This window comes from Chinchilla lanigera, unplaced genomic scaffold (assembly GCF_000276665.1).
Source record: "Chinchilla lanigera isolate Chin_1 unplaced genomic scaffold, ChiLan1.0 scaffold00006, whole genome shotgun sequence".
NCBI lineage: Eukaryota > Metazoa > Chordata > Mammalia > Rodentia > Chinchillidae > Chinchilla > Chinchilla lanigera.
In genome coordinates, this window is record NW_004955407.1 from 10,022,252 (window position 1) to 10,034,513 (window position 12,262).

A 12,262-nucleotide genomic window follows, 5' to 3' on the forward strand; every position below is an offset into this window, starting at 1 on the left:
TGGGATTGTGGGATTTTATTAAATTTTTCATGAATGAAAATTTCATTTTGGTGTTGTAGACTGTTGCAATTCTTTCATTGGGAGTTTTAAAGCAAAAAATTATGCTGCAACCCACTTGTAGCAATCTGATCTGTGATAGTTTCCTTTGCATTAAGTCTTCTAAGGCCCCAGGCTAATAAAGAAAAATAAAAACCAGTTGCACTATTTTGCTACTCATGGCATTTAAACCATTGTATTATACAGAGATCTGTGGAACCAGAGGAAACATTTTAAGTATAGTGCAAGGAGTAAAACTTTTAGTAGAGACACAAATGTCAGCATGAAGGTTCAAAAATTTGAAATAACATAAGAATGTTTTCTAGGAATAAAGAAATAGTACTGAGATTTCTAAACAGAAGAATATAAATATTTTTCTAGATGTAATAGTTTTGAATTTTTCAGGAGTTGTTAGTATTACACACGCATTCTAAGGTTTTCATTTTACTTTTATCTTTTACACATAATATTTCTTTTTCCAAAACCTTTCTCACCTTATCTCTGCCTCAGTGTCAGATGCAATTCCCTCCTGCTGAGCCCAACTAAAAATCCGGAAGAAAAGGGGTAGGATTCCTATTTACGTATTCATTTGACTCATTTATAATTCTTAACACCTAACTATGCTATTGCTACAGATGGTAGAAAGTAATAGAATTAGGTTTGAAAACAAAAAAGGGGTTGGAGTGGAGCAGGCCTGGCAAATCACATTGTAGGTTTCAGTCTTAGCCAGCCTGATAGGAAGTTTCAGAGAAAAGATTGCCCTAGAAGAACCCAACATAAAGTTCCACAGGACTCCACTAGAGCAGCCCATTGATTGGAGTTTTCACAGAAAATTCAGGATCCTGAAGGTGTGAACACTTGGAGACTAGCTGACCTCTGCAGCTGAGTGGCAGGTAAACACTGAAGGGAGATTCGAGTGGAGCAATACCACAGCTGCCACCTCTCCTAGAGATGCTTGAGACTTTAATCCTCAGTTAAAGTCCTCTCAACATTAATTCAAAACCTATAAAGGAATTCACCAGAGCTAAAGTAAACAAGGATTTCCTTTTGAATTTCCCACAGATAGTACATTGTTCTAAGTGGGTATCTAAATGTGATATGCTTTGGTTTCCATGATTGTTTATTTTGTAATCCTTGATGGCGAAGCAACAACAGAAATGGCATAAAAGTTGAAAGGAATTCACTGATAGTAGTTTTCCGAGCTGAGCTGAATTTGTCATAGAACATTCTTATACCAAAACCAAACGCATAAAAGTAACATGTACTTGAGGTATTGTGCTGCACTTGAAAGTCATAAGACTGACACAGTGTTCATGTTTTACATCCTGTGATTATTAATCAGTCATTTCTTAATGCTAGATAGTCCAGTTTCTGAACAAGATGAAGTACCCGAATCAGATCTACATTCCAACATAAAATACAATGTGGAGAAAATCTATCAGAAGAGTACGCAAACAACTGTGATATTTCTATGATGGAATAATATTTGTAAACAAAAATAAACAAAATAATGATATAGTCAAATTTACCCACCAGACATTTTGGCTAAGTAAATGCAACTATATATAAAATAGTACTTACTGACTGACTATATACATATAATGTCTTGAAACAAGTAAACTTAATTAGACTAGAATAATAGAAGTAGTAAGAATAAATATGCTTAGAAGAGAAAGTATTATATGTAAAAAGACAAAAGGAGACTTTTATATCTTGATGGACACCTGAAATTTTTCAGGTGTATGCATGTATTAAAACTCAAACTACTATTTAGGATTATTTATTCATTTCAATGGATAGAAATTATACTTCATTTTTTGAAATTTCTTCTAAAGCCATCTAATGAATGGTCCTAGAATAGCATTTAAACTATTAATTTTTAATAATAGCAATTTTATGCACCAACTAAAATGTTGAATTATTGGGATTATCTGCAATTTTAACTTTAATGTACCATAGTAGCACCAACACCAAAAATTATCTCTGTGTGAATAGCTTATATATTTTATTTCAAATTAATATTTACTACATACAGCCCAAAGTGCTGCACTGTCAGGAATAAAGATAATTTGAACAAGTTTAATATATGTGCTGCTGAAGTGAGAACAAAATAATTTAAACAAAAAGGCCAATACACATGCAGAACTATCTATCATTGAGTCAAGTTTTGAGATAATTTTTATCCCAATTCCTAAAAGTTCTGTAATTTTTGTAAATATTCTATTTTTCTTGTGCATAATTTTAAACATAAAATGAAAATAATTTTTACAATTGAGATAAATAATATACCATTGATAATGATGAGAAAAGATGCCTATAAAAATGCAGCAGCTCTACAGAAGAAACTGAGGAAATGGATTACAGAAGGTACCCCACTAGGCATGTTGAGAAAAATACACAACAGTCAACAGACTAAAGCTCTATCTTGTGGAAAGATGATAGAAACATAGAGAACTCTTCTGGATGACTCGCAAGGCACAATTCTCTTTTTGCTAAAACAAAGGAATCTGCCACATTTACTGAGGGAATTTTCTGCGAATCAGGTAAACTGATTCATCATTTGCCTAGTAAACACTAAACATTGGTTAAAAAGGGTATAGTCATTCCTAAAAATGGGCAGAAAAGAAGACATCATATTAGGTATTGCACAGATAATTAGACCTTTGTGCAGTCTGAGCTTTATTTAGAATGGCTACCTCCACTTTGTGCAGCATGCACCCTGTGACTAAATTTATCTGAGAAAACTATGGGAGATTGACAGTAATATATTTTTCATTTACTCTGCCACTCGAAAGAGCTAGATTTCACCAGCAAAAGGTATATTTCACCAGTGCTGTACTGCAAAAATCGGCGAAAAAACAAAACAACAGGAGGGTCATGTGGAGAATGTTATATTTTTTATGAACTATTATAATATAAATCCAAGCATACAGTACTTGGGTGTTAGTATTATTTGGCATATAATGCATAATTAAGGAAGTTTTGCTATGGCCTCCCAAAAAGAAAATGGTCGCACAATGCTGAGATCACAATATGACCAGAAAGGTTTTCAAATTCAAGGCGAAGCAGACTTCTCTCTTCCCTGAACTGCAGTAAAGTATGATTAAGTCAAACTTATTTCTGGAAAGCTACTGGGAGATAAAGGTGGGAATCAATAGAAACAGAAGTAGATTGGCTTTAAGGACTTTTCTTGATCTTGAGGGCAATGCTCTGCCAAGAAGATAAAAATGCCAGGTGCTGGGAGCAAACACACATAAACCACAGTGAGGTGGCACAATGTGGTAGGAGCAAAGTATTGCTGGCATGGCATAAAACTCAGCAGACCTGGACATGAGGTGTAGAGACTGACACTTCCTAGTCTATCAGGTTCACAGAGAACTAGTACCATGGTTTATTGATTGTACTTTAATATTTTTTACTTACTATTCTTTCTTTTTCTTTATTATATGTCTTTTTATCATGCTGCCTCCCTCGCTCTTACTACATATTCAACTTCCACAATATGCTGTGATTAGTCATTTTTCAATTTGTCAATTTTGACCAAAAAGCGTTTTCAATTCACAAATTTGATCATATGCCCTTGCTCCATCTGTCACTCTTCCCTCTGTTTGAAGTCTTCCAGTGCCTTTCCACTGTTGCTAGACAGGGACATCTTGCCGATGATACTCCCAAGCCTCGAATACAGCTCTCCTATCCCAACAACTCTTGTTCCAGCCTTGCTACCTTTATAAAAAATCTGTTTTTAAGAGAAATGTCAGCTCTTCAACTGCTTCTTTTACTTACATGGTGCTTTGGGGAACATATTATTCTGCTAGAGCTGACATAATAAAATACCACAGCCTTCCTGGCTTAAAAACAGGAACCGTTTTATCAGTTTTGAGATTGTGAAGCCCCAAATCAAAGTGTCAATAAATTTGTGTCTCTTAGCTTTCAGATTCTGCCTTCTGTCTGTGTCCTTCCTACCTCTCTTCTCTAAGCCATCATGTGGGGTGACGTACCTCTTCTTTTTCGTATCAATACACCCATATCATTGGAATAGGCTCCAAAATTAGGTTTTCATTTAACTGAATCAGTTTAATGATGACCTCTTGCTAAATGTAGTTGTATTTGGGGTTAGGAAGGCATTCATGCTTTTCCTAGTACAGTGGTCTAAAAATACGCCAAATCTGCACTGGGGTAGTACAGGCCTTGAAATCGAGAATGGCTGTACCACGTACATTGTTATGTCACAAAAACCTTTGGCTTAGTATAAGTCTTCGCGACTCAGAGGCAACACATGGATCTCTCTCTAAACTGAACCAAAGAAAACAAAGTGTAGTGTCCAAGTGGAGCAAAGGTTATAAAAGTTCACCTCCCCAGGGTTGGGGATATAGCTCAATGGCACAAGTGTCTGCCTTGAAAATGCAAGGTTCTGAGTTCAGTTTCCGGTAGCAAAAAAATAGTTGATGTGGACTGATCATAATCAATTAATTAATTAATATGAAAATGATGTCCGTTTGATCTCACAACTGGTATAGGTCTTTTAAAAGCTTTTGCTTCATTGTCAGGAAGATAAAATATCAGCTGACTTTGTTAACTTTTGTTGCTCATTGGTGACGCACATCACGGCATTCACAATTTCATGAAAATTCATCAAAATTGGGAGCTTCCTACTGTTACATCTCAAGAAATGGCTTTTTAGACTTAAAAGGCCACTGTTTGGAAGATTTCTTTAATACTTTTAGACTGGGAAACTGTTAAAGAGAAAAATTATTATCAGACTTTTCCCATACTTTTTAGTCAACTTTCTAAAATTTTTATTGTCTCTTTTCAGGTACATTTAAAACTTTTTGCAAGAAAAATTTATATCTTTTTTGATATGCCCAAAAAGCAATTAGCAAAATTTCATAAAATGATAATGGAGTAATTAGAGAACATGCTTATATAAAATTGAGGAGCTTGATTATTTTAAATTTAATTTTCCAACTATTCCAATTACAACTATAGTTCAGTATGTCAATAGTGAAGTGCTCTTATGTAATATTATTTCAGAAAAGCGCTTTATTAAGTCATTTTGTAGAAAAAACATACAACAGTCTCTCGTGTTACTAAAGCAATTTCAAACTTTTTTTTCCTTCTCTGAATTCAATAGTTTAGTTTGAGCGAAGATTGCTATTTCCGGTTTTACAGAAGATGTAACTGAGGCTCTTGGGGAAGCAAACAGACTTCCCAGTATTATATAGGAAACATGGGATAAAGTTCCTACTCAAACGCAAGTATTTTCTGGCTCTAAATCTGTGCTTGTCACCAGATTTTAAACTCCAATATTTTGCGCAGACAAGAAATGCAGGTCTTTGTAAACTTTGAGAAAAATGACAAATAAGTACTTTTTGGTTGATTCAGAAAAACATACAGGAAATAAAAACCTATATAAAGTAACACGACTTGTAAAGTCAGCATTTGAATGCATTTTATGGAAGAGAAGTACTTGATGAATATACTTGCATAAATTTACAAGTATAAATCATGAGACTGAGAAATGTAACCCAAGAAGAAACATATTTAACAAAGAATGACATGAAAATGAGATTTAAAATTTAAAAAATCTGATATGCAGGTCCTATCATCCCTCATCCCAAGAATTCACTTATCTAACATTTAAAATAATTAAGCATCTACTGTTTCAGATACCATTGCAGTTCGGAAACAAGGAAAAATGCCCATTATAAGAAAATAAACATTCTGGTGGTGTTAACCTAAGTTATAATTTTAAATAGTGATGAGAACTAAACAAAATGAAATAAAGAAGAAATAATAAAAAGGAAATACCCATGGAATTTCTGGTTTATATTTTCATACCTACTTAACCCTAATAATCTTGCTTTCTATAAAAGAATTCTTCAACTACTTCCCTTGAACTTTTCAAAGTGGTACTTATTTTGCATAAAACACTGAAGATATCTCTTAAAGTGGTCTAAAACACCTATTAAAAGCTCTAAACAGATGATCAAATTATTAATTCAGTCATCCAGCAATGCTCAAAATAACACAGACAAGCATATTACATATATTAGGAAAATATTTAAAATTACTAGAGATAAAAAAGAAAATAAATTACTTGGCAGTAGCTGGCTACTTACATACAAAATAATTTGTATTGCCTTTTATCTTATAAAATAATGCTGCATATGCTAAGCTGTTTAAACTCACCTAGAAACTTAATTCACATGACTAAGTAGCATCATTATGACATTTACAAAACCTCTCTTAAAATCTTTGTGAAATAGAATTTTTATTTCTAACATTATATTTTTGGCTCTTAATTATATACTCATAGCTTCTTCTGTAGTTTACCTGAAATAATCAGTTTATCAGCTTTTAGGTCTAGCATATCTCCATCTGTAATGTTCTAAAATCTAAAAATAAATTGCAGTAGGATTATCTAGGCTATTAGCTATTTTGTTATCAATGCACTAATTTTTCCTCTAAATTTGTTTATAGTACACATGAAAAGCATAATAAGAAAAATATCATCTCTCCAGATTGTTGTAAATCATAATTCTTTGCATTTTATCTGGAAATTCCTAGTTGGAGGAAACTGTTTTGAATCTTAAAGAAAATGGTGCATAAAACATTTTATGAATTTGCTAATCACAATGTAATCTAAATCAAGAGGAATAATGACATTAATCAGACTCCACGCGTGTGGTTGCCATTTTTATTGGGACAAAAGTAATTAAAATAATTTTAATGAAAGAATTATAAATTGACAATTATGATTCTTTTAAAAAAGTACAGAAGTGAATTAATAACCATTTTAAACTATAACCATGAATTTTAGGAGATTTGGCAAGGAACTTTTTATAAGGAAAGCTCTAATTTTTAATTTGGTTTTTAAAAAGCACAATTAAGCAATGCAGATATCTCCGATGTATAAATAGTGCCATATATGTCAAAGTAATTTATACACACATTTAACTTGTATTTTAGCATGTGTATATGCATGTATGTAATTATAAATGTATTTCAACAAAAATGTAAAAAGAATTAGTGAATTAATTTACCGATTTTTCAAATGTCATATCATATAAAATTGAATGAAAAATGTATATTCCATTTTATGGGTTTCTAAGGATATAATTTTATGATATGAATGTGTTTAAATGTCAAAAGAATTTCTAGAAATTAGAAATTATGAATTTTCCTAAAATCTGAATTGAAATATCTCAGCAGTGCAAATATTGCTAAATGTATCTTAAATTAAAAGCCTGCAACTCAAGAGTATTCCTCTGATTTTCTACAGCACAATAGAAGAAAATAACAAATAAAGACATACATAATATGAAGTAGTTTGCCTTTTCATTTCCTAATAATAGCATGTAGTCGTTGAAAAAAGAACTGAAGAGTGATTACATTGTTGACTATAAACCTGAACTGGAAAAAAATCAAATAAGTGTTTTCTCTGTACTAAATAAGTCAGTTTCTTATTTTCATTTCAATGGAAATAAGGCAGTTTGGTGCATAGAAACATAGCTCAGATAAACACCAGATGTAATTTGGATGAAATCAACTTTAGGAATTTAAGGATTTTACATACTCTCAATTTTGTGAGTTGGAAGAAACAGAGTACAATATTCCAAGCTCTAGTCTTCAGATAATTCCTTATAGTCACACCGGAAAAAAATGTATCTTGTTTTATATGAATGTTTCCAGTATCTTTCTTTGTTATAGATGTAAACATATTTTTAGAATTTGGGTTGGGGAAATTACTATATTGAGATTTATGCCAGGGGTATAGCTCAGTGGCACAGCACCTGCCTGGTAAGGGCAAGGTCCTGAGTTTGATTCCTGGTACCAGAAACAAAAACAAAGCAAAATACCTTATGGGGCTGGGGATTTAGCTCAGCGGCAAAAGCACCTGCCTGGCAAGCGCAAGGTCATGAGTTCGGTTCCTGGTACCGGAGAAAAACAAAAAAAAAAAAAAAAAAAAAAAAGAGATTTATATTTTTAAGATGAATTGAAATATAATCTTTTTAAAGGCAGAATGCACTAAACACTATAGCATTTTTATATTTTTATATACTTTGTACTATTTCTTTTATAATTTGTATAGCATTTTTACATAATTTTTATATAATTTGTACTATATTTCTGAATATATTATGTGTAGATATATATATATACATACATAGAGAGAAAGAGAGAGAGAAAGAGAGAGAGAGAGAGAGAGAATAGTAGAAAGAGACCAGTAAAATTATTTACAAACAGACTTAGAATCAAAATCATACATTGAAGATTTGGGGCTATTTAATGCATTAAATTTGGGAAAATAATCAGTAATAGAAGAGAATATACCTGGAATGTTTAGAGTAAATCATTTATAGAATTAACTGTAGACTTTCAAACAACATAAATTCATACTTAATAAAATTGCCAGAAAAATAGTAACTAGGAAAATCTAGATATAAAACATCTTTTTAAGAGTTTGATACAAATATAAAGGAATATAATAATGTAGAAAATACAAAAGTATAGTTGTATTTAAGGATATCTGTTCATGGTGTTTGTCAACGTACCGATCTTCTATCAACCTATGTTAACTTGTAGCTGTCTCTTTTTTAGATTAAAAGGAAAATTACCGGGCTGGTGGTTTAACTCAGCGGCACAAAGCCTGCCTGGCAAGAGCAAGGTCCTGAGTTCAATTCCAGGTGCCGGAAAAAAAAAAAACAAAAACTAAATAAATAAGTAAATTAAAAAAGGAAAATTCCTTAATCAGAGATACCAAAATGCTTAAAATATAGAAAGTTGTAGCGTTTATGCTATTCTGTACTCTGAAAACAATAGCTGTATTTCCAGTTTATACTTGTATTATCAAAGTATGTGTATGAGTATTGAATATATCTTTTAGAGATCCACATCCTGATTTATAAATCACGTTTTGCAACTAATGTTGTTAATATTGAAGTTTTTAGAGAAGTAAATTGTAATTTCTTTTATAATTAAAATTAACACTGTTGGAACATGGTGGACTTTTGTGGATGTGTCTATTCCTCATTTAACATGATTACAAACAAAAATATCAGTAAAATTGGAGAATCCTGTGTTAGAAAAGTTACTGATCAAAGCTTGTATGAATAAATAAAATCATATTAAGGAGAGTAATGAGAAATTTTGAAATTAATATTCCCTGCAAAAAACACATAGAAGATGGTGAGATCTATTTTCTTCTAATGATGGTGATATATGAAAGAAAAGTGATTGACTGGTCATAGTTTGCAAGAACACTGATATTTTTAATGCCATCTTGAAGATTCAGTACCACATTCTCTACCATTCAATCCCCTTATGTCCAAAAGTCTACTTTTTGCACGAGAATATTCGTAAATTTGGTGCCCATTGTAAACCTCCCAATTCCCCAGATACTTGAGACGGTTCTAAAAAGAAATCATATTCGGAGCTAGGCTGCTGAAGGGTACCCAGGGGTACTCAGAGCTAAGCAAATGAGGAAGCAGGGAATGAATTTTTTAGTATTCAAAGGAAAATAAAGTAATATCCAGTTTCTTGGCACTTGCTGTGATCTGGATCCAGTTTGAGTGGTCCCCAAGTTTTGTGTGTTGGAAGCTTGACCCCTAGTGTGGAAATATGACTGGCAATGGACCCAATAATTCCCTTTTAATTGTTTAAAACAATTAAAAAGAAAGTGGAAGGACCTGAAGCCATGGGACTAGTTTCCTCTGAGGAAAATACTGGACTTCTAGAGCAAGTTCTTGCTAGAAGAATCTGTCACAAATCCAGTTTCACCTCTAGTCATTGTCTTGTTTCTTCCATGTGTCTGGCCATGTGTTTCTTCCTCCCCTACATGCTCCTGCTATGGACGCCAGCAACAAGTAGGCTGGCACCGAGAGCTGAACACAGAGAGCTGCCAGATTGTAGAAGTTCAGACACCAAAAATGAGATCTGAAATGTCTCTTTTCTTTATAATGAAGACTTACTTAGATATTCCATTTTTATATCATAAGACACACGAGCACAGCCATTAAGTATCCTAAAGCTATGTGCTTTATAGCTATCTGAAGCATCTCCTTAGTTTTCTTCTATTGTGAATACTACTCATGATTCTTTGTTCTATTAATATTTTATCCTCCAATTAGATTTTAAAACTTATAGCTATTTTGCATCAATCACAATACATAAAATAGCTTGCCATTTTATTGCAAAGTATGACATGAGTTACAGAAAAATCAACAAGCAGTTTTTTTTAGAATATTCCAGTGATTCTTCAAATTTTGTCAAGAGATTCAGCAGACAGACTGGTTCCTTCCGAGTCTTGCTGTAATTTAGTTTGTAAACTTGACCTTGCCTGGCTCACTTGTTTTTTCTTTTTTCTTTTCTTCACATATTTTTTCAATAAATTCTAAAGAAAAGAATAAATGGAAAACAGATTACTAAGACATCACTGTATAACATTATGGATGGCATTAAGAGATTCAGTTAGAGCTCATCATGCAGCCTACGAAACAACTTCTTGTGAGAAAGAATATCATTATTTATTTGTGGCATTTTTCCCTTGTTGTTTTGGGATTCATCTGAACGTAGATCTCCATGATTGACAATTTGTGTGGTACATGGTCGATTTCTGGAACCACTATACTTCCTATTTGTAAGTCAATATAAGTAAATGTGACCTTTAGGTCTTTAGAGATGAAAAGAGACAGCCTTAAAGTTAATTCTCTGTGTCATCTAGCCTCTCTTCCCTTCAGGTATAATGAAATATTGAGCCTTCCTTCAAAATGAATTTACGTGTATGAACAATAAAGGACACTTTGAATAACATATTAAATGTATGTTCAATAGATCTTTAATACTTCTGCATTCTGTTTAACATCATATGCTTCAAAAACAAAATTCTAACAAAGAGTGGGTTTTATAAAATTAGTATGTTTAAGCACATATGTGACTTGGAAAATATGCATCATTACTAGGATGGTCTTTGAATGAGAAGTTTATCATGTCAAGAAAAATGAGGCATTTTTTACAGGAACCTCAAAAATGAGACATAGTGATAGCTTTGGCAAAATTATACATGGATCAAAGGTGATTCTAAGTGAAGATAAGTGATTTAGTTTTGTTGAAACAGTCAATCCTTTCCTTTCTAGCATTTTCTAAGCAAACTTCTATCACACATGAACTTCATTAGATATGTTAGCCTTAGTAATTTAGATAAATAGAAAGCAAGGATTAGTTAGGCTCTGTGGGTACACTGTATGTAGTAGTAATGCATGATTTTTTTAAAAAATTTTTTGCTATGTGTAGGTACTGGGAATCAAACTCAGGACTTCACACTTGGCATACTAACACTGTGCCAATAAGATATATCCTCAACCCCAAAGTAGTAATGCAGGTGATAGAATACATAATATCAGGAATACACTTTATACTGACATACACATGTTACACTAAAAAAAAAAAATTTAAATTACCTATCATGGCTTTAAAGATTACACGTACTAGTACTTTTCAATATGAAAGTACTTAAATAAGGTAATTCAGGTAATTTAACTCTTACTTAATATAAGGTAATTCAGAAGGCTAATATGGCATTTTAGATACTTTAAGGAGTAAATATTAAAGGAAAACTTTCAAGATACAATAATAAAAATGAATGCACGTTGAGCATGATAGTACTAAGATTACTTAGATACAGTACTTCAATTTCTCATCAGTATGAATCCTTTAGCTAGTTCTCTCCTTTTCTTTTATAATGAGGAAACTGATGCCCAAAGAATTACATCATTTTACCAAGAACATAGAGTCAGTTAAAAGCTAAGCTGGGACTGCAAATCAAATATGTATTCTAGACTCTCCAAACCACCAGATACATGTTCTAGACTCTCCAAACCACCAGATCATTTTTATTCATATGATCTCATTGAATTAGAAATATATATAGATAATTACGAGCTTTCGTGGATATCAGAAAAATAAAGTGCTTCTATGCTTCTACATATGATGATACACTGCTTACTGGACATACTGCATTATTAACTCTGTTTTCTAGACATGTCACCTCTCTGGTAAGCACAGAAGTCCATTGTAAAAAGTTGCAAGTCTTTGCTTTTATATTTCACAGTAGGGAAATTTGCACAAATCTGCAATACAAAGAGTGAATCCTTTATTAAGCTATTTACAGAATATATTTCTGTGCACCTGTACCTTTGACAGTTTTATTTTTTGGATTACAAATATT